Below are 26,295 nucleotides of genomic sequence, written 5' to 3' on the forward strand. Positions count from 1 at the left end.
AAAACTCCTGAGGAGAATTGCTGTATTCACAGTCAATCCAATATGGAAACAGCACAGTGAGGAGCATCAGCATCTCTACTGCGTCTGGATTGTTTTGACAAAAGCATATAAAGCTTTCACTTGATCTGCTTTCTGGAAGTTGAAGTGAATTGGACTGTTCTGATATTCTCTTAACCTGTTGCTTCGTGATGGAAGAGATCCCGTGTAATAGAAAATCTTCCTTTAGTGGCACTTCTTGTAACAAGTGGAGTTGAGCAGGGTTGTATATTCATATCCACTCGACTTCTGTTTTCGGTACTGCTGATCTCAGCCTTAGCTTGTGGCACACTGAGGGTAATTCGTTCAGTCCTAGCGAAGTTACTAAAATATGAATTTTGTAAAAACAGCCAACAGCAGGACTACAGGATTCTTTGGCTGCTTTAAACATCATCAAAATGCTTTTGTCTTGCACTTGATATCCAAAAGACAGTCATATTTTAGGCTTGACAATAGATAACTCTGTAGCCCTCTTATTGTTGCAGCTGCAGGCTCAAAAGTACATCCAGTCCAATAGATGGCTCTCTCCTAATTGATGGTAAATACCTCTGCGTACCTGTAAAACAAGTGCACCTTGAATGATACTCCAGCCTCACTAACACTGGAGTGGTGCCCATGTTAAGAAAAATAAAGGAACAGAATTCTGAAATGCAACACACAATGCTAAAAAACCAAACTCCCCACAGAAATAACTTCATTCCATTCTCTCCTCCTTTTGTCCTCTGCTACAGCAGCACCAATTCAGTAGTATGTGAGTGGGAATTCCTATATGGGAGTGTTACACAGTCGTGTAGTTTGGAGTCTAAACAGAGGACCACTGGAGCCAAGATACATTTTATGTTTTGGAAACTGTAGTCTAAACTCTGTAGTCTAAACTAACAGGCTGGAGCAAAGCTGAAGTGAATAATATCAAGGTAAAGAGGATGCATTTGTGAAGAAAGAAAAACTGTCTAGTCAGATTGAAAGACACTTTGTACCCTGTTTTGCATACAGTTAGTAGGGTATAGTCCTATGCCTCGCTGTATTGGTACGTCATTGTACTGTGCAGGGGTTGCTATTGTTAAGAGCAGAGTGGGAAAGGGCAAAAAGACTCTGGTCTTTGGAAATAAGTCACAGAGGTCATCCCCAAGAAGGAGAACAGACCTGGCATGACAGCTTCTCTGCTGTCTCTTAACCTTGTAAATCAAAGCAGTTCTGTTGCTGTGGTGAAGAAAACAAAACGACAACTTCCCTGTGCACTGATGCTCTCTGGTGATATAATGGTGCCTGCCTGTGTGCTGACACTGGCCATGAGGACCTTTATTCAGCTTAAAGGATTATTGAGTGGTGCACAGTTCAGCTCAGGATATTGAGAATGAAACATGTCTTGAAGCTCCTTACTAAGTTGTGGACAAATGATCTTCTTCCTGTTGTTGGTGGTGCTGTCTGATTTTTCCTTCCAAAGGATAATCTGGTGCTATTTATGTAGGTGGCAACTGGATTTCAGTCAAGAAGGCAAGCTTTAGAAGTTGAGAGGCTGTAATGTATTAACGGTGTATGTGGCAATAATGTATTCTGGTGAGTGAGATCCTGTAGTTTCATTGTTATTAAATGGAACTAGTTGAAAAATTGACTCATTTTCCTGGGGAGCAGGAAAATTGTATTAAATTTTCATAAAGTTTTAAAAAATTAATATTTTTAAGTCTTGTCCATCTTTGAAATGTAAACCGAATAACAAACACTTGTTATTTTATGTAGTTACACCTCAACCACAGGAGGTGCCCCGTGGCTATGAATTCTGCCTTTTATCTTGCCCTTGTTCAGGAGGGAAGGGGAATAGGAGATACTGTGAGAGGTGTCTGGGCAGCAGAGGAGAACCAGAGCCCTGTGATGGCCAAAGTCATTTGTCACTGAGACAGAGTGTTCAAATAACACAGAATAATATTGAATTTGTCCAAAACTGAATAGCTGATTCTACTTGAGAAAAATCAAAGTGGTTTTGTTTTGCATCAGCTTGGCTCAGATTATGGTATTGTGTTTAGGCTTTAATGAAGGAAAGTTGTAGATCTGTGTACCTTTCAAAATGTTTCCCCAGAAGATTTCCCTTAAGTAATAGGATTTTCTACTGAAAAAAATGTTTCTGTCACTCAAATCTAGCACCTCTCAGGGCCCTGTGAAAATGCTCCATCTGTGCAAATCCCTAAGATGTACATGGTCCTAAGTTCTTTAGTCCTGAGCTCTACATATATAAACAAATAAGGGGTAGAGACTCAAGGTACCATTGGAATGAAATGGGTCTGGTAGTGGCCTGGCACGTCTTTGCCAGATAAATCACATTTATTTGAAGTTTCAAGTTGTGTTAGCAAACATCTACACTTGATGGCAAAGCTTTTGGGACCCAAACCCTAAACTCTCTAAGGCTTCCCCACAAGTAGCACAGATGGCAATACCAGAGGCAGAACAAGTCTGAGTGCCTCTGATACGAGATTCTTGGGTGACAAGTAATTTAGAAAGGTCTGTGCCTGGAGCTGTAGGTCAGGACATCCCATACAGGGGCTAGTTCTTAGTGCCCCAAACAGCTATGCACCACGATAGACAAGACGTGTCCGCAGAGCTGAACGAAGGCTGAAGGGCAGCATAGAGGAACAAGCTGAGTTGCTCTTCTGGTGCTGGAATGAACTGGCCTTATGGCAACCTATGAATGGTAATGCTGCCTAGAAGGCTAAAACTGTAACTATTTTATTTTGATGTGGCTGAGTAAATAGATTGTGGAAGGCATCTGTTTTGGAAATGCATTTGGCACAATAAATAACATTTACACGACTCTTACAGCAAATATCGCTGTGACATTTACTAGTTTGTTTTTTGTTTTGTTTTGTTTTTTTGTTCATTTGTTTTCTAAAACCTGTATCCTTACCTAACCTTGTTTGAGACTGGGAGATCAGCTGGTTTAGAAAGATAGCTCATACTTTCTTTTCCTCCTCTGAGCACAGGCTTTATTATTATTACAACAGTGTTACAGAGATGTATGGCATTTTGCAGACTCTTCCAGATCTTTACTCAAAGGGTTTATAATTCGATCCCTGATCTTACTTCAAGTTTTTCCAAGAATCATCCTTTTGGTCTTGCAGAGCTATGGCAAACTAAGTAAAGTGCCCTAAGGTTTTAGATTTAAGTAAATATGGTACAACATGAAAAACAAGAGTAGCGTAATCTCTCCCTCCCTTCCCATTTGTCCCTCACCCTGCAAAAAAAGGACCAGAGGAAAACCTCTGAATTTCTGGACCTTGACAGTGTTCCTCAAGCTTCTGGGGAAGCCCTGCTGTGGCCGTGTATAGGATTGTGACAGTAACGTTCAGACCTCCCTGAGCCAGGGGAACCAAACTTTCCATTGGCCCAGGTTGCGATGTAGCCAGCCAGGTGTGTACTCGTGGCTTCCAGCACTTGCCACTGAAAAGCGAGTTTATAGTGTCATTAATGTGCGTATATAGTCCCTGTTGATGAGATTTGGGCAGACGTTTGTGAGAATTAGCTATATTTTTCCACACAGAGATAAAAAGTGACTTATTTATTCTAAGATTACAATACTGTCAACTTGTTTGATTTACCTTTATATCATGAATATTTTAAAAATTATTTAAATAGATCGTTTAGCGTGGTATGTGCCGCAACTCTGAATTTTGGTGATCCATGTGGAAACCTTTGTATATCAGTTTTCACGAATGTATAATTGGATGCTGGCCTTTACAGCACCTTTACAGGCGTCTTGACATATCTGCAGATATTTGGACTTGGAGATTCCACGGCCCTGCAAAGAATCACTGATGCTCTTTGACATTGGCGGTGATATACACTAAAATCTGTAGGATATAGCACTGAGCTGTACTTCCATTAGATGAAGCAGGAGACTGCATTCAAGGAAAGAAGGAACTGTTAAAACAGAGTTGAGATGACTGGTTTCCATTCTTCCAAAATGTACGTTATACAGAAATACCTTCGTCATTTCTGTTTGTGAATAACAGCCACCTGCAGAATGCCTTTCCCTGCTTTATATTGTCTTTAGAGTTAGTTTTATTTCTTCTTTCACATCTTCTGGGCTGCTCTTTTCCTAGCTTTTCTGTTCAGTATTTACTGGACTGCATGCACTTACTTTCCTGTGCCTTGTCGTTAAAGTTATCCTCCATGAGGCTCTGGTGTCATTGCTATTGAGAATAATTGTTTGAACAAGAGGAGAGCCTGTACTCTTCGATGTGTATTTCTAAGAGGTTTTGGTATAAGCAACCTTCTGACATCCTTAATGTTTCTCAGTTCTTTAGAGCCTTTCTGTCTTTACTGGTTTCATGCTTCCTGTTAGTAATCAGGTTCTTTGTGCAATTGGTGAAGTATGTGTGACCTTCTTATGCTACCTTGATAACCTCTGTGCAAAAACTCCTTCTGCAAAAGGCTGATATTCAAATAAACTGTGACAGTCATGACCACTTCTGTGTGTAACAGCAAAGTGAACCCTTCCATTCATCTCTGTGTCCTTGATATGGGCATCAGCGTGTGTGCTGTGTATTTATTCAAACGTGTTCAACAGACTCTCATATTGCCAGTAACTAGTCAGTTTGTTTTCTGGGGGGTGGGCAATAGGTAGTTCAGATCACACTTGTTTATATTAGGGTGAATTGAGATGCAGTGAGGTAGAAAGATCTTCACCTTCCTTATGTTCTACAGGAGTCTACATATGATCAAGTTCATGCATGATGCTTTCCTAGCTAACTTTCTTCCACACCTGGCTGTCTGACTCCTAGCTGAAACTATGCTGAGGTTTCTGCATTCCCCACTTCCTGAGAAGAGATGATGGTACAAGGTATCTGTACTGGACTATTCTTCTTCACAGCAGTCTGTATGGTGCCCGTGTTTTGGATTTGTGACCAAAGCAGTGTTAATCAAACACCAATGCTTTACTTATTGCTGAACAGTGCTTAAACAGTGTCAAAGCTTTCCCACTTAGCTCTCCACCCTCCAACCCCTCCCCAAGGGGATAGTCTGCCTTGACAGCACTGTAGGCAGACAACTGAATTCTAGGGGCTGCTTCTGCTGCCCCATATTCAAAATGCAGGTTTCTCTGTATCTTCTCTGTATCTTCTTTTCATCCTTTCAAATAAACACAGTGGGGAGAGAAAGTTTTGTAAACTTGCACTAATGTAATGTATCTAATTTTTAATATTATTCTCTTCCAGAGATTCATTCTTTCTACTTACTGTGTCAATGAGTTTGTAGCTGTAAAAGCAACTGTTACAATTATTATGCAGCAAAATAGAAAACTTAGAGAAAAATATGTTGCAGCTCTATCTAAAAATGATCCCTCGATTCTCTAACCTTCTTTAAAAATTCATCACCTTCCAAAGCTGTTCCCCAACCTAAAGAGATCTGAAGCTAAAGAAATACGTATTTAATTTTTAAAGAAATCCATAGAGGATGGGGCCAGGGTCAGCACAGGGCTTCTCAGCAAGCAATGCTCAAGTTTGCTGTCCCAAGGGCAGCTGGGGAGTGGGCTGCTGAGACTGGCTGGAGGAGAGGCTGGGGGCGCTCAGTGGGGTTTGAGGTGGGTACGGGGCCTGGGCAAGGGAGGAAAGCTGGATGAGGACAGGAGGTCCGTACGGACCTGGTCTGCATGGTGATGAGGAGGAGGCACAAGGTGTTGGGGAAGGTATGTGTGGCTTTATGGGGTTTCTCTCTTCCTTTCTCCCTCTTTTCCTACACACCTCTTTCTCCCCGCCGCTTGCTCCCTCTGACAGGGTGCGATTATGTGAAGAGGCAGGACTGTGACTTGCTTCTGCTTGTGCTCAGGATGGGGCTGCAAATGAAGGTGGCAGCAGCTGCTGCTGTTGTGGGGCTACCTTAAACATCCCTTGGCAACCTGTGCAGGCAAGAGGCCACTGGCATGGTCACAGAAGAATCGCACAGAAGCAAAATGGGTTGATTTGCCAGCCCAGGCTGCTTTGTATTTTTTTGTGTATAGTCCTCTGGATGAGACTTTAAAGTTTGGCTGTGCTCTGAAAAGAAAATAGAAGGACTTTTAAGTTTCCATACCTGCTATTTCTCAAAGAAATGTGATCAGTTTAGAAGTAAAAGAAGGTTCCTTCTCCTGCTGTTTCTTTGAATGTTCAAGCTGAACTTTTTCTCTGGCTTTTGCGTGTTACAAAGGCATACTGCCCTAGATTTAGACCCTTTAAAGCTAAATCTACATTTGTTGAACAGGTGTGGTGTTTTTTGTTGTGTTTTGTTGTTTTTTCCTTTATGATCATTTTTTATCCCGTACCTTCACCACCACGTATCTGTTACAACCTTAAAGCAGAAACGGTGATTGGTAATTCTGGTATATTTAGTTGGCTGAGGTAACCCCACAGGTTGTCCAGTGTTAAATTTCAATGGCTCTTCTGGGTAAAACAAACAAACGACAACAACAACAAAAAAGCAAAGCAAACCAACCAAACAAAAAACCATTAATGCTCTAGAGATTTAGAAGGAACTAAATAAGGCTTCTGAAAAGAAACTTTTTTCCCTCTAGTAAAAGCAACACCAGCAGTATACCAGTGTCACTCCACTGCCTGAAAGCAAGTGCCTGTGTTGATGAAGGGTCAAACAGAATTCACTTCAGTCTACTTCCCTTAGCTGTATTGGCTCTGAATTGGTATCAGAATAAAAAGCCAGGGGTAGCCTCTTTCTGTACTAAAATCAATAAGCCTAATAGTCATCACATAAAGAAAATGCATCTGTGGCTAAGCCTGTGCCCTCATAGAATCTCTTCACCTTGGAAACATTAGTGGATTTATTCCTTATTTTGCAAGGTTGATAACAGGCTATAGGTTTTTTTGTTTTATTTTCTTGATGGGGAAAGCTGAGGCATAAACAGAGTATGAGATGCACCTCTCATAGAGCATTGTGAACTAAGACTTCTGGAATTTCTATTTTTATTTTCCTGTAGCATCTCTTTTTCCCGAAGGCCTGAAATAGGCACTGTCTCAATATATGCTGCATATGCTCATATACACGTCTCTATACGCTGCCAGTAAAATCTGTTCTGAGAGCGCAGCGTACAGGCAACATGCAGCCAGGAAAGAGAATTTTTTCAGCAAAGCTACTTCGTGTAAATCCTGTGGGACCTCTAACTTTTATTCATTCATTCACTATTTCATTTTGATTTTTTCCTTTCATTTGAGGCAGGAATTTTATGCAGCCAAATGACACAACTGGAAATTCTGACATTGATCACCAGAGTGAAATGGTGCTATGTACAAACCTATATGAATATTTGGAGGTTGTGGATGTTTGGGGTAACAGGACAGAGCCTGCATGCCCAGTTTGTACAGGAATCTGTGACCTGAAGTAACTGTGGTGGTTTATTAAATAATTCTGTTGTGAGTCAAGTGAGTGCCAGTTACTAAATGGTCCTAGGACCAACTGTGCTTCCTTGGGACTAAGGACCTGATTATAGTTAGGTTTGATGCTGGGACTTATCTGCAACTGTCTTCATGCTCATAAATCAGAGGTTCAGTGTACTTTTTCATGCCAGTGCTGAGCTTTTCTCCCAGGCTCCCTCTCTCCTGCAAAGAACATTAATTTGTTAACTGTTATTAGAATGAATCTGCCCTAATGGACCTGTTCTGACCATTGTATCCATGTTTGCTTCAAGCAGTTTCTGGTCTATTTTAATTACTCTTTTGGTAATTACTGTCTCTGTCTTTACACTCCTTTGTTCTTTCCCCATTTTGCTGATTCAAGCCTTTGAAAAGAGGTTTTTCAATTTCATAAGATCAGATAGAAGTCCTTCAACTCCTTGATGAATTGCAGTTTCTCTTACAGTAAAATTGTCCAGTAGTTCACAGGAGGGAGTATCCATCACTTCTATTTACAAAAGTTAGGCTTCTGTCGCTTTGATAGGGGACAATAAGTAAGGACAGATAGCAGGAGCATCTCAGCAGAAGTTTATCCTCAAGATCAAAGTCGAAATGACATGAAAGTATGTGTCATACATTTCAATTCTTTAATCCTTCAAAAAAAACCCAAACACCTGTGTAACCTCCCCCCCAAAAAAAAAAGGTTTATGATGCTAAAAATTCTAAAAATATTCTTATAAAATACAGATGTTTGCTGTTCAGATCTAATTTAGGTTAAAAACTGAATTGAACAACACTGAATAGATTATTGGACAAACTGTCGAAAACTGGACAAAATATAGACAAGACTCCATTAATAACTTTAACTGATCTTCTGTTGTCTATCTTTGTATGGTGAATTATATATAAATATTCTATTATAATGTACTTCTGAGAGTTAATGGTGTAGCCAGAGTGTTGTTTGAGGGTATGATGCTATTCGGGGCATTTTTATGGGCAAGAAGAAAGAAACTACTGTTTGTTGTATGTAGATTGTGGTCAAAATGGATAAATGTTTGCAGGTACAGCCCTTAGATGATTCATGTGGAGGATGCTGATGATATTTTCAGATTCATACAGAAGTGGAGCTTAGACAACTGTGATGATAGAGATGTCTTTTTTGAGCCTTGTGTTTGTTGGATGATACTATGATCTGCGACTATTACTGTGACTTCTATTACTATTTCTTGTAGGAGCCTAAATAAAAAATACCAGTTCAGGAAAGAAACCTTTATAGCCCATTGAGTTGGGCATTTTAACACTAGTGTTGTAATTAAAATACTGTACTTTGGAGTAGAGAAGTAGGGGGAAGGCAGAAGACTGATTAATACTTAAGTTTCTACTGCTCTCATTGGTAATTACAAACCAGTGAGAGACCATGTAGTGAGTCGAAAACTGTTTTTTTTATTTTAGGGAGTAGGCTGAGCTTTGCATCGAGGACAGATAACCTTGTATCTGGTCACTAAGATTTTTATTTTACCTTCCTTCTTTTTGTCAGCTACAGAGTACTGAGCTAGATAAACCAAAAGCTTGAGCAGGTATAGCAGATAATAGCTTGCCAATAATGTTTTTGCTTGAACAGTATTGGCACTCTCTGCGCAACAGCATCCATTTCATGTACTTTGGAACGTCTACACAGAGTGTCGTTGGGTTTTCTTTGTTTGTTTTCATCATATTTTCTAATGATTTGCTCTTTATTTTTTATTCAGCCGGAAATTTCTGGTTAAATGTTTAACCTAAACAGTACTGCTACACGGTCTTTTTTCAATTTGTGCAGATTTTCACTCTTGATTAATAATTTTATCTCCATATCCTGTGTAACGCAGGTAGTAGACACTAGCAGCCACTGTGATTGCACTAATACTATTTCCACTCCTGCCTGTGTTGCATCATGTTTGAAGACTAGCCTTTTCTCTGGGTTACACCATTTCAGATTTTAGTGCTGAAGTATTTGTGCTACTCCTTTATTTTTTCTGAAGTCTTTTTGTACAGTCTTGTTCACTCCTGCATAAAGCTTTTATCTGCCAGTTGTCGCAAAAACTAATTTTCTGGCAAGGAATGCAGTATGTGAACAGGTTATTTGCTTTCTTTGAGTTTTCAATATTGTATCTGTTTACAGATGCATATAACCTCTAGAGAGCTAGCAGCTGACCAAGACTTGCTAGGGGAACAGGCTAAAGTTTTCCTCATTTAACTTACAGCTTTTTGGATGTCATAAAGCATCACAGTGAATTATATTTTGGTATTGTTTTTGTTTGTAAATGTTTCTAGATTTTGATAATCCTTGCCATTATTTTTGTTATCAATAATTGCATATTATGCTCGTTCTCTTTAATAGTTGCTTGTTGTTGTTGCTTCTTTCAGTAATGGGAGTTTTCCTGCAGTCCCTTGGCTACAAAGAATCATTCAAGTACCTGATACAGTTTCTATCGAAACGTCTCTGGTAGTCAGTACCATACCAGTAGCATTCATAACCCCTGATGTCCACTAAATGCGATTGCAAAGAGCCCCTGTTCATAAAACTCTATGTGCCAAAATCCATTTAGCTGTTCTTTTAACAGCCTCAACTGAGAGAATGCAGTTTTGTTAAGCTTGGCTAAGTAAAAATCTCACTCCCCAACCTGGTGTAACTAGGTGGATCTGTTCTAACAACATTATTGGAAAAAGTATTTTTGTATGCTTAACAATTTTAATGTAATGTGTAAATGTACATTTGCTTCTGAATATTCTACTTTCTGTCCTACTGCCAGTAGGTTTTGTATGTTACCATCTATAGCCTTTGACCACTACAAAGAAAAGAAGCTATATGCACTGAAAGAGACATGTTTGCGTTTCCCTTGTGGGTTATCTACTTTGCTGACAGTAGTTTAAGTAGAAAACCATCAGGAAGCACATAGAAAACCTCTGGAAAACAACAGGAGAAGTATTGATTAGGAGCAGCCTTTCCTGACTCTAGTTGCTCTGCATCATTTCTAAATGGGGAGAAGAAAAAAAATGCTGACCAAAATGGGAAGGGGAGCAGAGAGGTTGTGAGCAAATTGAAGCTGATAAAGAAATATAGGAACAGCAAGTGTCTGTCTGGCTTACTCAACCCGTATTTGGTCTTATTCAACTTATCATTAGAGACCGAGCTTTTGTAAGAAATTTTGTAAAAAGGTCCTTTGTGCTAAGCTACCATCCAGAATTTAAGAATCTCCTGTTTAATTGGATAAATTTCGTCTTTAATGAAGGCAGAATTTTTGCTTAGTTAACATTATGGGTCCTCACAGAAAGAGGTATAGAAAGCGGTGTGTATGTAAGCTTGGTGGCCAGGTCTTAACATGGTTGATAAATGCAGCAGGCAGGGGAGGTACAAAAGCTGTGGCTGTTGCCTCATGGTTGTGCTTGAGGCAGACTAACAGGGGCCAAGGTGCATTTGGATCTGTAACACCCTTCCTGTTTTATTCTTCTTCTACTGCAGAACATGGTTGCTATAGTGCTCGCATTCCTTATACTTTAATCCATATATCTTCTTTTTTTTAATGTAAAACTTGCTCAGTGACCACAGTGTCTTGGTCTGCGTATGTGCTTGTGACATGCTACATGTCAGTCCCAAGTACGTATACTGATCTCCTTACATTCTTTCTGTTCAGTTGGATGTGTGCTTTTATTTGCTGTTTTGTTTATACTGTGGAATGAGTTCCATAACAGTTAGTGGGTGTAGGCCTCATGTCACAGATTTGTCATAGCTATGAATACTTCAAAACGTACAAGTCATGGGTTTCTGTCAGTATTCATAAAAACTGTGGTTGTGCCTTATTTTTCCTGGCTCCTGATCCATTGAGAATAATTTGATCCTTTTTATTGTTTCCTTCATTTGGAGTTACAGTATTAATCAAATATTAGTTGTCTCATATGCACTTGTCTGTTCTGCTGCTTTTCCACATTACGAATACTTGAATGCAAAATGATGTTGTTTTTAACCAGAGAACAAAATGTTGTTGCTTTATATGGCTTTTTCTTTTCTGGCTTGTTTCATTTAACATAGAAACAGAAGTCTTCTTTTGTATTACAGAAAGTTTTATTGCTACTGTACAGTAATCATGATGAAGTGCATATTTTTTTATCATTAAAATTTCAAATTTTTTAAGCAAAATATATACCCACTCCCACCTGAGATTGGAGGACAGCCAGTACCTCTGAACAAAGACGCCTGATTCCTGGTATGTCAAAGTACTTTGGAGAGACCTCAGCAGGCTTCCCACCACTGCAGAATGTAGAGAGAATAACGTGTTTCCAGTACTGCCACTCTGGACCCAAGAGCAACTTTTGTTGAATTAGAATTTAGGACCAGCTATGTGAGAATTCATTTACTCAGTAAATTAAATGCTTTTATGTGAGCCTGGGTATATTTAGAGCTTGGTTAAGAGGCTCCCATAGTAATCTGAATACTTTTTTTCCCTATCCTATCCCTATTGTCATTAATATCTATAAATCTTAATTGAAATTACAGAGCTGACAAAACGTGCTAGTCTGTAGTCAGTTGGGATGAGAAGTGGCTCTGGTCCTGGGCCAGCAAAGGAATCAACACTATTTAACCAGTTCCAAGTGCAGAGGATCAGGGCTTTCATGTTAGAAAGAAGATGGTCATACCTCAGAGTTAGTTAAACATGATTAAGGAGGAAAGAGGGGTAGAGGTGTCCAGTGCTCAGAACTATATACACACTGTGCCTGGTTCTGAGTATGTGTCCATCATAACAGGCCAGCTGCTTTTTATTTAAATGCTCACTTCTCCTGGCTGCAGACTAGTTTGCAGAATTAACGCTTAGAGAAATGAGGATCAGTGTATTTAATCACTGGTTGAACAGTGTCAAAGTAGATGCCAGGGAACTGCAGAAAATACTTGCTGCTTATTGACTCACAGTAATCTTAGAATAGAAATAATGGTATACAATTAATGCTCTTTCAGTTTTTTATTGACAAGTTTGGTGATTGAGATGCCACAGCCAAGATTCAGATATCTCTGCAGGTGTGCATGTGTGTTTGGGGGTACAGCAGTCCTGCAACAAATATCCCACCTTGACTTTTGTGGTTTTAGCTAACACTTTCGGTCAAGAATGCTTTTTTTGGACTAATTCTCATCTGTCCCCTGGAGCTCAATTTAACTTTTACAGCAAATACCAACTCTGCTCTGCTTCCTGCTCAGAGGTGTTTGCTGAGGCTTCTGGAGGTATTAAAAGCTGCAACTCTGAAAAATATCAAGGCTTGTTTCTTGTTTCTCCTGTTTGAACTTATTGGGACACCGTGCAGGCTCCACTGACAGTGAGTGCCCTCTTCCTGCCCCTGGCTTTATCACGCACAGGGTACGTTTTTATCTCCCCCCCTCCCTGGTGTGTCTGAAGGCTTTTGCAAGTTGCTGCCATCTTCCTGAGGAGAAAGGGCTCTAGGGAGAGACATGCTAGACTGATGAGGAGAGAAAGAAAGCTTTTAGATATTGTGTGTTCTGTCAAAGAAGGAAAAACAAAAAGAAGCTAGGATAAGCAGGAAGAGTCTCCACAGACTTGACAACTGAACTTTGGAATGAGCTGTGAAGTGCTTTTTAGCTGTTCTGTGCATTGGTGTTTAAGATGGCAACTGCTCTTGAAAGCTGAGCACTCTGCCTTACTGTTTCTTCTAGTGTTCACCCAGAGCACTATGGATGGCATGAGGGGAAAAAAGCAGTACTCACCCTTTGCTTCAAGAAATTAGGGCACTCAGGCTTAATCAGCTCGGGTCTTCTGCTTCACAGTAGAGTGCCATTTATAGGTGAACATACAAAAAAACCTCTCAATCTTACACCTAGGATGAGAAGGACTTGAAACAAATTTCAGAATTTAAATGATCAGTCTCAAGGACTCTTGGAAAAATATTACTGTATTTAGGTTGTCCTGGTGTATGAGTTTATAAGTTCAGTGACCTTAATTCATTTAATAATATGTTTTTCTCTCTGACTCTGCCTTGTGATGCTTAACAATAAAAAGAGGTACCACGTAGATTGCAAATATACTACTGCAGCATGCTGCGTGCCTTCTCTGTCACCTTAGTCAAGATCTTTTCCTTAGTCTTGAAATATGTTCCATGTTTTATCAGGGCTTGACAGACTTTCCTTTTTTTTTTTTAACCTTTTTATTACGAAAATGATTCACGCCTAATGCAGCCCTAGATTCTGCTGCATTATAGTTTTGTCTAGTGCTTTAAAGAGGCAAGCTTCCACACACTGAATCCACAAAAGTAAGTATAGCTATTGTAAAAGTGCACAGATTATTCTGTTTAGCTAAAAGGGAAAGGAAGGTTTTTTTTTGATTGTGGGATTTATTTTTATTTTTCAGTCAGCATTTAACTGTAATCTTTGCTCCCCACCCACTTCTTTCTGTCTTTCAGAAAGAACAGTCATTCAGTTCTGTTTCAGTCAGGAGCTTTGTAATAATGGAAAAGTATAGTTCCTTCTACGGTGAAGTGACCAATTCCTTTCAGTAGCAATATAAACCCAAATTAAGACTATGCACAAGAGTATTACGACCAACTTAGTAGTATAAGGATGCTATTAACTTTATTATTATCAGTTTCTTAACAGAACCAAAATCCAGAGCATAGGGGGTGTTTTATACAGCACACCACTGAAAGGTGAGGATCTGGTATATGAGGTTCGCTTAGAATTTCTGTGGGGTTTGATTTTCATTAAATCTAGTGTGATGTGTTATTTCGTGAGTTTTGCATCCTAAATCAGGAGTTACTCGTGCTGTAATTTGAAACTTTAACTCTTCTGTCAAAAGTGACACTATATAGATTTGCCAGTGGTTTGGCAAATATTAGAAGTGTTCCTAGAATAAGAACTTTGAGGCTGAGAGTGGCAGTTGAATTACCCAGATTCAATGAGGTTAAGGAAGCTGAAGGAACTTTCTAACTCCTTTCTTGTAAGTGATTTTTGTAAAGAGAACTTTTCCCTCTGCTATTGCTATCCTTGATAGATCTGTTATAAAAGTTAAAACATTTATCAAAACTGCCACAGCTCCCATGACCCATAAAAGAAGGACTATCAGACCTTAATTGCAAGAGCTGTGTAATTTCAGAACTTCTCTTCCCTTGTTCACCTACTCTCTGACCTTTGTGTCAACTTCTAATTTCCTTCTGTAATTGACTCTGTTTCTAGTACAGCAAACTATGGCAGCAGACGCAACTTCCTAATACTGTGGAAGATGGAAATAACGTCGAATGTCTAGCAAATTTACTTATATCTAACAATCAAGCTTTTGAGGGGAAAAAAATACGAAGTACTAGTCTTAGCAAGTGTTATCAGCTGAAAAAAGGAATGAGTTTCCCTAAATCTTGATGTTTTGGTTGTTTTTGTTTGTTTTTAATACGTAGACCAATAAGGACTTTGGCCCAAATTTGAAGATAATTAGGGTTTTAGGACAGCCATTTGGCTCAAGACTTGCTCATTCCAGTCACAAGGAACACTGCTAATAAATTGAGACAGAGCCCAAAGAGGGGAAATGGATTAGGCTCTGAGTATATTGTGTTGGGAAAAATTCATATCCAAGATGTGTCCCTCTGTGCAGTAAAAAAGCTTCTACAGTGAGCTCTAGCTTGGTCTTACTGTAGAAACATAGGCAAAAGTGTACTTACTTTTTGAATTGGTTTCTATACTCTAAAATAAGTAGAACAAGAGTTAGCCTTCTCTTTAGGTTGCATTCAGCTTACTTTTTAGATTTATACATACAAAGATCTGAAGTCACATTTAGTTCTTCATTCTTTGTACTTTTCCCATTTGACTGATAAAATCATAGAATGTTGTACTCACAGCTAAAAACATGTCTCTTCAAGACTAAAGATCACTTAACAGCTATATCATTTTCCAACAGGTCCATCCTCATCTTGTAAGATGTGTATGTCAGATCAAATTATAGTAAATACATTCAAGTAGGCTCCATTAAGGACTGGAAGTTTTCTTGAAAAATGGTAGGCATGTGAATAAAAGCCATGGGCTTGAAACTGTGATACTGCAGAGGAAAGTGGTTTATAACAGGAGTCCTTAGAAAAATCCTGACAGTTAAATACGAAAGGACTGAAAATCTGAGTATGAGGATGAATTGTAAAGTAAGAACTCCACAGATTATTTTTTTGTCCTCCTTGAAGAGACTTCTGTTTCAGCACTGCCTTTCCCACCTTTTCCTGCATGTCACTGTACTTATTGACTGATACAGAAAATTGATTGGTTGTATGTACTCATGAATGCCATTTACCTCATTGGTTAACCAGCATCACTAAGTCAGTAACCGTAAACACACACAAAAAAAGGATGTAAGTTCTAAGCTACTCCAGTTGGAAGTAATGTTTAAATAAATGAGTTATCAGTTCATAAGACAATGCCGTTGGCAATTATAACAACTGGAAATGACTTTTTGTATATACTTTGTATATACCTAGCAGCTACAAGAAGAGAAAATAAAGACGGTTCGTTCTTGTGGAACTACAACTGAACAGGCCCACTTACAGTTTTACAGGACAGAAGAGGAAAGCACGATATCAGGTAAAGAACTTTTGTAACTTTTCATGTCCTACTTATGCCTGGGTTTAGGGAAATGTACCCTAATATACTATGTTCACTTTAGACATTGTACTGTTTTCTATTCCATAAACTTTTTCTGCTGGCTATATTTCCTGTCACTTGTTATTAAAATGTTTAAGACTCTTGAGAGCAGATGGCCAAGACTAGATCTTTCCTTGGGTGTTTGAATTATGAAGATGTGCCTGTATAACCTAATCATAATTCAAGAACAAAATTAATACCGTAACTTCTGTTTTTATGTATAGATGTCAATAGAGACTGAATAGTCTGAATGGTGAAAGTGAATAAATCCTGCCCAACTTTTGCTTAACACAATCTCTGACTCCACACCACCACCCCCAAAAAGTTTTCTATAACTTGCTCCTCAATAGCCACAGAGAGTCCATTGTGTTATATGTGTGTAGGAAAAAGTGGGAGCCTGTAAATACTCTGTAGTCCTATAGCACCCACCAAATACAGGACTCCTTACCTTTTCTCGATTCACTCTATCTTGTTTTAAAATATGGCAACTGAAGGGGCAGCCCTTTGGACTGGGGAAAGAACAAGTTGTTTTCCACAGTTTAGAAGGCTGATGTATTATTTGTATCTGTCCCATGCTTCAGTTAGCCAGTTTGGTTTTAGCTAGGGACTGCCAAAACAAGCATGGGCCTCCACTTTCTTCTCTTAAATAACTTTTCTATCTTATGTTATTTTAACCTTTTCAGGCATGGGTGGGGATATGTATCCATCTAAGAAACAAGTCTACTTACCCTACCTTCTATGCCTTCACTTCTCTTCCTTTCAAGGGGTTAGAGGTCAGCAGGCACCATCCAACCGAACACAATCGTCATTTGAACAATAGCAACAGCTGGAGAGCAAGTAGCCATCACTGCTGAAACAGCTTCCTTCTGACTGGTGTTGAAACTGCTACTCGTCATCAGCTAGATCACTTCAAAACACTCCTTGATCTATGAAGGTAAGTGAAAAGTACACATCTACAGAATTGTCTAAAATTTCACACAGCAGTGAATATTTTGCACTCCTCCATGCCTGGCAAGACAGAGTTACTATCTCAGAGAGTATTTTAAGGAAAGACCACATCAGAATAGTACTGAAAGAATAGAAACACAATCCATGTAACTTGTCAATACAGTAAGCAGCAAAAACAAACCTTAGATGTTGCTTGTGTGGCTACCAAAGAGTACAGGAAGTTGTTATGATTTAATAAGCAACAAAAAAGTGAGTATCTAAGCTAAAGCTGTCATACCTAAGAAACTGGCCTGCATGATCTTTACTTTCCTTAGAACAAAACATTCTAACAATTCAGTAACAGTGTGCTAATCAGACTGTATTAAAATTTTGCTAGAATTCAGTAATGATACTTACCTTTTCTTGAGATTTTGTGTGGGCATGGAGTACTTCTGTACCTAAAACTGTTTGTCGTTGATACCAACTTAATATAGGTAAGCATCTAGCATTTGGGAGTACAGCTATGCCACTTACCATATATGCAGAGTGTTCTGAGACTGTACAGAATTAATTGATAACCTCTCCTGAAGCAAGTGGCTCAGCCCTAGAGGTGTCCGCCTCTCTTCATGAATTCAGTGAATGCTACAGGGCATAGTATAGACGAGACATTCAGCTTAAGAAACTGAAATTGCACAAGGTGACTTTGGATGTAGGAGCCTTAATTAAGAATGGTTTTGTCTAAGATAGAGATGTCTCCTGGTATATATGGCATCAATTGCCATTGTTAAAAGAATTATTTGGTATCAAAATCAATGAAGACTTGACAAAAGTCTAAAGAGAAAAGAGCTGACTCTGAAATCATACACTAGATATGGAAGATGCAGCTTCATATACTTACTTTTACATCCTGAATCCTTCGTCCTTGCTTCCAGTCCTTTGGAGTACCTAGGGGAATCCAGAGATCTCTTCTTTTATAGCTAAATGTTTAAGAGATTAATTGGTGAAACTCCTAATTTCTCAAAAAGGCAAGGTTTCTTTAACCCTTTGGGAAATGCTAGACTGGCTTTAGGAAAAGGAGGCTTGGTCCTGAAAGTTGCGTCATCCACAGGCCTACTTCCTTTAAATTTTTTAGAAGACATTGAAATAGGGAGAAAATAGAGATTTCAGTGTGGATAGATCTGCCTCTTTTTTTTTTTTTATATACATTATGGATCTGCCTCCCCTAGTAAGTCAGAGCAGAATCCTTAAAAGGCTTGTGGCTCCTTGGAATCATAAAATTATTTTAATTCCAGTCTCTTCCTGGTCTTCCTCATTGGCTTTTCTCCCAGTTACAACTAAAACGTGATATTGAAGGCACTTCTGGAATTCAAAAGGAAAAGAATAATAGTCATTCATTTTCAAAAATAATGGCAGAGCTTTGCATGCCTGTCTTTTATGTGAGGTGTCTCAGATTTGTCCACTCCAAATTCAGAATGATGAAAGGTGAACCAGGTAGTGTGAAAGAATGATTCAAAGCAGTGGACAGGCAAAGAGCTGTCTGTCCTCTCTAACCTATATATTGCGCTCATAGCAAATAACACAAGTTCTGTAAAGAAGCACTACACAACTATGGTGTTTTGTTGTCTTTTTCAGCTCTCCAAATACCAAAGCTGTCCTAGTCTTTCATACTGTCCTCTACATTAGCTAGTTCTCAAGCAAGTATCTTCAAAAGCTCAGGTATACTGTTTAGCAAAGGCAAATAGGTTTAACAGGTAGAGAGTATAGTAGGAAAAAGAAATTTTGCATTATGCTTCAGAGTGAGTTCAAGGTCTGTGTCCCACATTTTGTAAATCTATACATCTATATTTGTCTACATCTATGCAAGTCGCACTTCAATGGCATGGTGCTGAGAGAAATGGATAAGAGACCAAGTTTTGATGCCTACTTTGTCTCCAAACAGGTGACAGGAGAAAGAGCATAGAAAAGAGAAGGTAGCAAAAAAATAATAGAAACATAAATAATAAATGTATTCTGCAAGTGTCATAAGAAAGCATCAGAAGCACTGGAAGCCACTTTAGTGAGCTAGAAACATGCATTCACATACCAAGCTGTGAGTCAGGTGAGATACAGCTGAAGAAACAGATTTGGTAAAAGCTCAGAAGGGGAGAAGTAATGCTATCAATGCAGAAATAGGATGCATGCTTTGTCCAATATAATAGTGCCTCTTTGGTCTAAATGAAAGGTAGAAATGATAATTAGATGTGGCTTGAGACATGCTGGGTAAGCCATGCAATGGGAAATAGCAGGAGAAATTAGTTTCTCCAGGGAACACATGATGTGCATTGGTCTAGCTAGACAGCCTTGATTCTTCACTTACTTTCTTTCTCTGCTTATAGTGCAGCTGCTCCCAGCTGTCAAAGAAAACTGCATAATAATCTCTAGGCATATCACTATAATTACTTCACATTTATTGAGGGAAGTATGAACTGACAACCGGGGAGTAGGTTAAGGTTTCTTAAGCAGACAAGAGAGAACATTTCATATTCAGCCTAGAAAGTGTTTTTGCTACTGCAACTAATGTCCAGTCCAGGATTAGTGTAGAGACTTTAAAGTGTTCTTTCTCTACATATAAAGAAAACACTTACCTGACCATATTATCAGAAGATAAGCAGTGATCCAAAAGTGGCAATAACGTTTGTCTGTTTTGCAGTTATAGGCTATAGCTTCATACACAGGCGAGGCATTGCATCTACCCCTTCTGTAGCAATGGAAAGCCACTGATATCTAAGGAGGGAAAGAAGAGTTATCCAATACCTATGGTAGTTACACACAAAAAACAATGTATTACTATATTGTATTGCAGATTTAAAAAACATGTATATGAAAAAAAGTCTAGTTTTAGTTAACCGAATATCAATTTTTGTTGTTTTGGCTAAGTACTTAATTTCTCTTAGTCAGGGATTCTTTGTAAGCATTATTTATTCCTAAAACTCAGCGGCATAATTAACAGGGACTGACCATTGTGATAGACTGTGATAATTAAATTGACATAATCTAGAGAGCCCCTGCAAGAAACTGACATTTTTGATAGACAAAACAGCAAGAGGCCCTATCCAAGGCAGAACAGGTAAAGAACTTCTCCTTCCAAGACCACAATTTACTTTCTTCATCTGAGTGCTAAATTTCAGTAGAAGATTTCTTTAAACCCTCAACCTTTTGTTCTTCTCTCATTATTTCCTGAAGAATTTTTAAGAACTCCCTTGGAAATATCATATCTAAACCCTTTTTAGATTAATAGCTTTTGTTTAAATAAACTTTCCCCTTTTCATTAAAATCACTTTGCTCTTGTTAATTAAAACCAACCTTTAGAGTATAATAGTGATTACGGACTGATATTCTTCTCTGCATACTGAACTGGGACACCTACTCTAGTTCAGAGTGCTATAAAGACTGTTACAATTTAACTACAGTTTAAATGAGTTCTTAAGTCTTTTGAAATAGGGAGAACATTTTTTAACTACAACTTGCTAAACATTTTGCAGTAACTTCTGTGAAATAGGCAGTAACTAAGGTGCTAGGGACTCATTTTCTCTACTCCGAGATATCATGCTCCAAAGAACTTGAATGAAATGTGAAACTGGTTGTAAAATCAGTGAAATGGCCCTGAAGGAAAATTTATTCTATTAATAGATGTGGCTGCCATACAAATAGATTACTTTCCCCTGTCAAGAAATTAACTTTCTAGTTAATATTGTTTCTGTGTAAAACCAAACTGTACAATCCTTGTAAAACTAGAATACTTCTTGTCAAAAAAAAAAAATGTTTTATGTAACATATAGAACTTATAACAATTACCTAGCTATAATAGGAAGTCTTGTTTCTGAACATGGAAACAAGATGAATGCCTTAAATACTGTAACTCATGGTTTTACTCAAAGGATTGCTGCTGACTTTCATTAAGTGAGTGCATGTATGCCAGCAAGGCTTACAATGCATGGGGAGGGAAAAAAAAAAAAACAACAGAAAAAATTAACATCAAGCTCTTATGCTGAAGCAAATAATAGAAATGCCTCTTCGGCTTTAGCTCTGTTTTCAGACTCACCCTGCATATAATCAGGCTCATCTTATCCCTAGCTGAGGTCTAAAGATACTGAATATCAGAAGTAAAATGTTCAAAGTAGAAGCTTGATTTCATATGCTTAAATTAAGAGCATGGAGGAAGAGACTTGTATTATGGGCATGGCTAGAACATCAAGGTATTTCTGTTTAGGACAGATAATTAGTGGATGGTGCAAGTCTAGTCAATAGAGACACTCCCAGTTCACATGAGTTAAGGATCCTGTCTGTTTTGTACAGATTTCTTTAGGTAGGTTTACCAGCTGAGGTAAGGGGAGATTTAAAAAAAAAAAAAAAGGGAAAAAAAAAGGGGAGATAAAGGGGATCAGATCCCTCCGATAAAGTGGATAGCATATCCACATGCACTCTGATGTGGTAGGATGGCCTACAGCTAGGTACGGGAAGGAGTTTGGATAGATAACACTCTGTATTTCCCACTCCTTTTTCACATTTCTGTATTTTCTCTACCCCCTGCCATTCTGGACGGTCTCGAGCAATTGTCTATTCTGGCAATTAAAACAGTGGGGTGCAAGTGCTGTACCTCACTGACAAACTGAGTGGCCTTGAGCAAATGCCCTGGGGAACTCTCCAAAATGGCATCCTGTTGTGTTTGTCACTCTAATTAAATGCAAGTGAAATAGGCTACAAAGCACTAGGTCTCCAAGGCAGCAAAGCTAGGAAAAAAACGTGATGAAGTGATCTGGGTAGTGGTCTTGCAAGTATCAACTTTAAGCTATTATATTTTAAGGTGAGGGAAATACTTCTGTGTTCTGCTCTATATTCTTTGCTAGGAGTTTTTAATGAAGAGATTAACAGAAGGAAGTTGAGTCATGACATAAATGTCAGGAGGCAAAAGTGAGAGCAGTCTAAGGTGAAGACGATCATTCACTTCCCTCAGAAGCCCTGTTTAAACTGTTAAGACAACACTCCTGCGCCCCCTGAAAAATAAAACAAAAACAAACCACCACATCTTGCTACTCATCTACCTTCTAGCAACTGTGTTGCCCTGGCTTAGGAGTGTGTTACTAGTTGCTGTTGCAAAGCAAACAGGGTCAACCCCTGTACTGTACTCACATTTACAATAGATGCCAAATGCTGCACAAGTATCAGAACTGTTTTCATTTAGGAAGTTTCCGTCTATCACAGTTCCTAAAGAAAGAGTAGAAAGCAAGACTGACTTTACAGCAATTAAATACAGACTTCCCCCTGCCATCCTTCCCCAGTTTTATTAGTGTTAACTCATACTCCCGCAAAATTTAGTGACTGGTTCAGGGATTGTAGTTTCTGAATGCTGGGAATTGGGCCTTGGTGCTTATCCTGTTTCCCTGGGGCTGGAGCAAGCTTCTTACAGGAATTCTTCTGACACAGGGCTACTACCATGGGATCCATTTAAAATGCCTTAATAGTCATTTTCCATTCAAATTGCTAACTCCTCCTTTTTATTAGGTATATTTTCAAAGATACCTTTGTGTACAATGCAACAATTCATCATTTTTTAGTATAGGAAAGAACTTCTTAAAATACAGACACTTACAGCCTAAGCGGTAGTTTGCACTTAGCAATGTGTTTGCAATATGTTCAGTTTCTTCACTGAGACTTACTAGAAAGTGCAAATATAGACTCATTTATCACAATCTGAAATTCTAGTTGTTTCTTTAAATGCTGATTTTCGCAAAGGCTTTAATTCCTCATATGGAGGCACTAAGCACCAGCCCATTTTGTTCCTGGCAAAACTGGGGGAAAAGCTTGTTTCAAATTTCTAATTAAAATTCTTTCTTGCTGCATAAGGAGCCCTGATGGGATTCCTCAGGGTAGTTGGATGGGTTTCTGATTGAATTACAACTGGCCTGATTGTGTGAATATTTCATTTAAATGTTCTGAACTGAAAACAGCAATTAGTGACAACCTGAATAATAAAAAGCACTACTTTACCTTCAATCCTCTTTTCTCCCACAGTTCATTCAAATTAGATGCTTAGTCACTGGAAAAACAACAACAAACAAACAAACCCAGAAACAAAAAATGAAGCAGGAGTCAGTGCCTGGGAAGAGAAGTCAACAGCTATCACCCATAAGCCAGACGTACTGTGGTTGGAGGCGATGACTGTGTACATGACACCGTTGCTGCAGAGCTGCCATCATGAAGCATGACTGTGCTCCTGATCTTTCATTTATCCAATAACCTGCACTAACTTTGGTTTTGATCCAATCTCACCTCAGGTAATTTCACTCTACATTCTCATCTTGTATTTATTGATACTAACACTGAGTTTTTCACTGTAGAACCATACTGCCCATAGGTTCACTAGGACAAACTCGGTTAAAAATTCTGAAACAAATATATTTGCCAAGCCATTTTTTGGGTGAATTTCCCACACTTACAAATAGACATTTTGGCTAGGGCAATTAAACGTGATCCAGCTGTATATAATTCCCTGGGTGGATTATAAATGTTTGCTAAAGCATACAATCACTTGAGCTGCTACACAATGTGCTATTCTGGAGGAAATGCAAGAGATGGAGAAGTGTTATAGCTAAACTAAATGCTGGGAGTTGACAGGACATGCAGTTTCTTTTGACTTGTTCTTGAAAACCACTACTGACAACTATGACAGGTTCTGTATCTGTAGTTGATTGATAGAACTTTTCCAAATGGAAGAAAATAATTTTAGTCATTAGTGGAAAAGGTTATCATTAGTAGTGATCCACAACATTAATCACAAGTTTAAATTGTCAATTTGATCATCATAATTGTAACAGCACAGTGACTAAATTGGGATCAGTTATTAGTGGGACTAATATGCTCTTATTACAGAGTTTTCAATGGCTATATCAATACCCACGGAACAGAATAAAAACGGTCCTTGTGCTGTCACATCAGAAACAGCTCAAAATAAGCTAGCAGATCTATATTGGCTCAAAGAACAGAGCTAGTGAGAATGACAGGAAATAAACCCACAAATTATTTAGTCTTCTGCAACAGCCACAGTGAATTCACCTGTAGAATGGAGTCAGCACAAAGCATTGCACAAGGATCAGTGCTACAAGTCTCTGATACAAAGATATGGGCTTATTCTCCTAACTGCAAACTGTTCTGGCCCTGTCTGTCCCTTGTCGCCCATGAAGGACATCTTTCACTTTGTGAGGTAGTACCGTACAAGTAAGATAGATTCTTCCACATAAAAATGAGCTTCCTCCTTACTTAATTTCAAGTGTTTTCAAATTGTTTTTAAGCTGAAATGTATCAAAATTGTATTTAACTATTTAAAGATACCATTCTTCTTTTGTAGCTTTCTTCTCAAGTGTAAAACTCTGCATATTATAACAACAGTTTATCATTAAAATTTGGAAAATATTCTGCATGTCTTCTTAAATTCGATTTTTTTTCTACCGGATAAGCTTTACACACAAACGGTGTTTATAAAACATTTCCCCTCTTGTACAGCTTTTCATGCTTCTATCCTCACAGTAGGAGCAGTTTCCTTAAATGTATTCTGCCTGAATTTCTCATTCTAGTTTTATCTCCAAACAAATTCAAATCTGAAGTAAAACACAGCTGAAAACAGTACGTTTTGCACTTAAAAAATAATTTTAAGAAGTTCTCACAATAAACAATAAACTTACAGTTTATGGTGAGGTGCATCTGGAGTGCTACATCCAGTTCTGGGTGCTCCAACACAAGAAAGATGCAGACAGAAAAGAGTGCTGCAAAGGGTCACTAAGATAATAAAGGTCACCCAAGTTGAGGCTGAGGGAGCTGGGCCTGGTTATGCTGAAGAGAAGGTGTGGGGGGATCTTATTAATATGTATAAATACCTGATGGGAAGATGTAAAGACAATGGAGCCACGCTCTTCTCAGTGGTACCCAGTAGGAAGATGAGAGATGAAACAGGTAGGCCAGAGAGCCTGTGGAGTCTTCATCCTTGGGGATACTCAAAACCCGATGACAGTCCTGCGCAACCTGCTCTAGCTGACCCTGCTTCAGGAGCTGGGGTTGAACTACACAATCTCCAGCGGGTCCTTCCACCCTCGGTTAGTTTCCGATTCTGGGATACCTGCCAGATAGAAAGCATGCTGTGCATGGGCTTACAGAAACATTTCATATTGTTACCACTTGAAACCCACTACTCCCTCACAACCCCCCAAAAGGTACATCAAGTACAAGGAGAGGAGCAGGCAAGGTACAGAGGGCAGGTAGATCATTGCCTCTCTTTCCAAAAATCACCCTGACATCACTACCAAACTGAGTTTTACTAGCCTGCACAGGGGCTCATACATAAAGAGGCAAAATTCATCTTTAAATAGATGATGAAAAGCCTTGAACCTGCACTCTTAAATGTCATGAAACACTCTTTTGTGTGCCACACATTTTAGCCTTGCTACAGAACAGTTTTACAGTCTATATTCCCCCCCATTCTGCTTCTGTTCCCCAAGATTTTAGATAAGACCTTAAAAACATGCTGATCAACTGTGTAAGCCTTCAGCTTTATATCCAGAGAGAGAGAGTTTAAAGATCTGCCAATTTTGTTTTTCATATGAAAAAAACGTTTCCATCAACTTTTATATTTGAGCTATTACAAAAGAAGTTTAATTTTTGGAAACACAGCATAAACCCTGACATTTTTAAGATTAAAGCATTTTGGTTTTGGTCCATAACAACATGTCCAAATTAAACTGATTTTTAAAGTTCCATAACATTTATAAGAGGTCAAATTAGGTTGACAAATTCTGATTTTAATTAAAACCAAAAGAATTTGAGTTCCAAGACCTCAGTTTTCCTACATAATCTCCATTTTACAGCAAGACTAAACCACTTTGTTTTTTAATTGGACGTCTAAGAAAATATGTTTTAGAAGTCATAGAACTTCCCACTAAACAAAAAGCCTGTAGTTCAGCCCCCTTTCTTTTATAACAAAAGCTGCTGCATTTATGACGTTAGATTGCTGATTTTAAAACCTCCAAACGCAAGTATAAAATTACTATAAATCATCATTTCACCAATTACCAAAGGTATCCTGCAAATGAGTATGTACAATTAGCTATTGCTTAAACCTGTATTTCTTGCACCTCTCCCTTTATTACAGTACTCTAATTGTTTTCTATTTGAATTTAGATTTCTCAGAATTACCAAATATGCAGACCCTGGTTTACTCTAGACTAAAGTCTCTCCAATTTCACATGACTACAGTTCTTTCTATCTAGTAAGAGAGACTATTGCTACAAGGAA

The 26,295-nt window shown here is 38.6% G+C and overlaps 1 long non-coding RNA gene across 2 annotated transcripts; it reads left to right on the plus strand.

The window, feature by feature from the left end:
- The first annotated feature begins 5,591 nt into the window (after positions 1-5,591).
- LOC308195347 lies at positions 5,592-24,642 on the plus strand. 2 transcript variants are annotated; one of them, XR_013951420.1, is made up of 4 exons: positions 5,592-13,688; positions 15,885-15,987; positions 16,812-16,981; positions 23,026-24,642. It is a non-coding gene; the product is annotated as an uncharacterized lncRNA (long non-coding RNA). The 2 variants fall into 2 exon arrangements; XR_013951421.1 differs by lacking the exon at positions 5,592-13,688 and adding an exon at positions 14,112-15,416.
- Positions 24,643-26,295: the final 1,653 nt, after the last annotated feature.

Source organism: Anser brachyrhynchus (assembly GCF_964034855.1).
Source record: "Anser brachyrhynchus genome assembly, chromosome: 5".
Lineage (NCBI taxonomy): Eukaryota > Metazoa > Chordata > Aves > Anseriformes > Anatidae > Anser > Anser brachyrhynchus.